This window comes from Miscanthus floridulus, chromosome 2 (genome assembly GCF_019320115.1).
Source record: "Miscanthus floridulus cultivar M001 chromosome 2, ASM1932011v1, whole genome shotgun sequence".
Taxonomy (NCBI): domain Eukaryota; kingdom Viridiplantae; phylum Streptophyta; class Magnoliopsida; order Poales; family Poaceae; genus Miscanthus; species Miscanthus floridulus.
In genome coordinates this window covers 176,955,653-176,958,581 of record NC_089581.1, presented here as the reverse complement: position 1 = coordinate 176,958,581, position 2,929 = coordinate 176,955,653, and the positions used below count along the sequence as shown (strand labels likewise).

General features: G+C 47.1%; 1 pseudogene; it reads right to left on the bottom strand.

Moving 5' to 3' along the window:
• Positions 1–1,532: 1,532 nt before the first annotated feature.
• On the bottom strand, positions 1,533–2,686 carry LOC136535847 (expansin-B4-like; annotated as a pseudogene).
• Positions 2,687–2,929: the final 243 nt, after the last annotated feature.

Genomic DNA, 2,929 nt, shown 5'->3' with positions numbered 1-2,929 from the left:
TCAATTTTGTTCCTGAATTTTAAAAATGGTTGTTTTAGTCTCAATTTAATAGAACTATATATCAAAGGGACTATTTCAATCCTCAACTTTGCACTTTGGGCTTAATTCCACCCCTGATCTGCATGTCAAAGTGCATTTCAGTCTAGTCCGTGAACTTTTATGGTTGGTAGATGAAAGTAAGGCCCTGTTTAGATTCCACCCAAAATCCAAAATTTTTCAAGATTTCTCGTCACATCAAATCTTGCGGCATATGTATGGAGCATTAAATGTAGGTAAAAAGAATAGCTAATTGCACATTTTACCCGTAATTAGCGAGACGAATGTTTTAAGCCTAAATAGTCCATAATTAGATAATTTTTGCTAAATACAAACGAAAGTACTACAGTAACCAAAAGCAAAAAATTTTCGCAAGTCATGATCAACTGTTGTGGGCTTGTGGTGGGCGTAGGTTCCAACGGAGTTGCAGTGAGAGCACATGCATATGTACAGGGCTTGTGAGAGCTGCAGGGGTTTGGTGGGTGGCCGTGTTACTAGTAGTTGCTGAGCCAGCAACTAAAAAAAATAGCACGAGTAGTGTAGTAGGGCCTCGTTTAGATTGCAAATTTTTGCAATCTGAACACTGTAGCACGTTTCGTTTGTATTTGATAAACTTTGTCTGATTATAGACTAACTAGGTTTAAAAGATTCGTCTCGTGATTTACAATTAAACTGTGCAATTAGTTATTTTTTTACCTACATTTAATGCTCTATACATGCATCCAAAAATTGATGTGATGGAGAGAGAGTGAAAAAACTTAGAATTTGGAGGTGATCTAAACGAGGCCTAGATCAAACATACCATCATGTACCGTACCACCAGTAGATGACGCACTAATTAATAAGCTAGCAGTAGATGCTAATACAGTAGTTATTACGTTTTGAAGTTTACCAAATCAAATTTTATGTTCAAACAAAGAATGAAGACACGTGTATATTCATATATAAGACAGATAATACACAGCTATTGCTCATAGTAGTTATAGACAGATACTGATCGTCGATCGAGATACGTATATAATATATACTGCATCGATCTAGCAGGAGGTGCATAGTACATGAAAATATTATATTACAGTTTACAGCGCGCATCTTTACCCACCGCTGGCTCTGCTGCCCGCTGCCTCCAAGGACGACAGGAGTACGTGCTCCAGCAGGCATGCAGATACTACCACCCCCGGCTGTGGTATCTACGCACATCGGTGCACTGACACAAAATTCATTCTTCTTTTAGGATGGTACCTTGCATGCAACACCTTTAGCCAGAATACTACTAGTGCTTTTGAATGGATTGAAGGGCATGCTCATGGCCAGACGTGTCCTTTCTTAAAGTTTTGGATAATCAATCTTTAAATCCTAATATCTATTTAATCATATATTCGATTTCTAATATTAGTATGTCAACATACTTAAATGAGTACGTATACACAACATGATTTATTGATTACCGAAGTAAATATAATATAATATAATATAAATGGCAATGGCAATTCCTTAATAATTAGTATATTAGATTAGCTTGCATTGCATTGCATTGTTGACATGCATGATTGATGAGATGAAATATATGGATCGATCATCAGCAAATAAAGGAATTCATTCATTCACGAGTACTGGACGATTGATCTGTAGAATATGTTTGGCCTCCAGTTGGCTGGGATGACGTCGCGTGCAACCAGCGTCTTGCCGGAGTCGCTGCGGGTGCGGATGGAGAAGGGCGGCTGCAGGCGGTGGTTGGAGTCGAGGCGCCAGATGGATCCCCAGGACTCGCGCATGGGCGTCCAGCGCCGGCTGCCCTTCTCCATGAGGTCCACCTGCACCACGTCGCCGTCGCCGTTCTCGTACTCCACCAGCACCGCGAAGTAGACCTGGCTGGACCCCTCCTCCACGTGGAAGCCGACCTTGAGCCCCGGGAACTCGCAGGGCACCCTGGCGAACTGGATGTCGATGATGCCGGCGCGGCGGAGCTCGTCGTTGCCGCCGGGCTTGGCCAGCTTGCCGAAGGCGGTGCCGCTGAGGTCGAAGTGGTAGGGCGCCACGCCCGGGGTGTAGTTCATGTCGGTGATCACCACCGTCTCGGTGCGGCCCGAGCAGGCGGCGTGCTTGGAGCACCTGATCTTGTAGCAGGAGCCGCAGCCCTTGCCGTCGCGGTACAGCGGCTGGTTGCCGCACGAGGTCATGGCCATGAACGGGTACTGGTTCACGTTCTTGAACCCGCAAGCGCCGCCTGCATGTATTCGTAGCCATGGCGGTCGGCCATCAACCAAAAGCAAATTAAAGGAACCAAATGCAGGCCGCCCGCAAGCGCCGCCTACATACCGTTGTCGTAGGGCCCGGCACCGTTGGGCTGGCCCGTACCAGGTGGCCCTGGCGTTGCCCCACTTCATGGCGGCGGCATCGCTCGTGTTGTAGTTCACGCCGGCGGCGGCGGCGCAACAGGCCAGCAGGAGGGAGACGGCGGCGGCCGCCACAAGCAGGGAGAGCGACAGGGACACCATTATAGCCCCGCCGCCCGGCCGCCTTTCTTTGCTTTGCTCTGATGCTCTGCTCCAAATACTACTACAACTGACTGCAAGAGATGAGATGAGATGAGAGAGGGGGACGAAGGATGGAAACCTGTCTGCACTGCACTGTTCTGAGGTAGGAGTACTAGCCGTAGTCTTACCGTCGTAGGAAGGAACGCAAGGACTCGAGGTAGACAATATATAATGCGAGCAAATGCATGCTAGCTGTTAGCTGAAGGCTCTTTTTCTTTATATATCTATATATATGTATATATTTATTTATGCATGCAGCAGTGTTTGTTTTTGCCCGCCCAGGCCACGCAGAGCTAGCTGAGAGAGAGAACGAGGTGCCCGCCCCAGGCCACCTCCTCGTGCATGCATATGCTCAT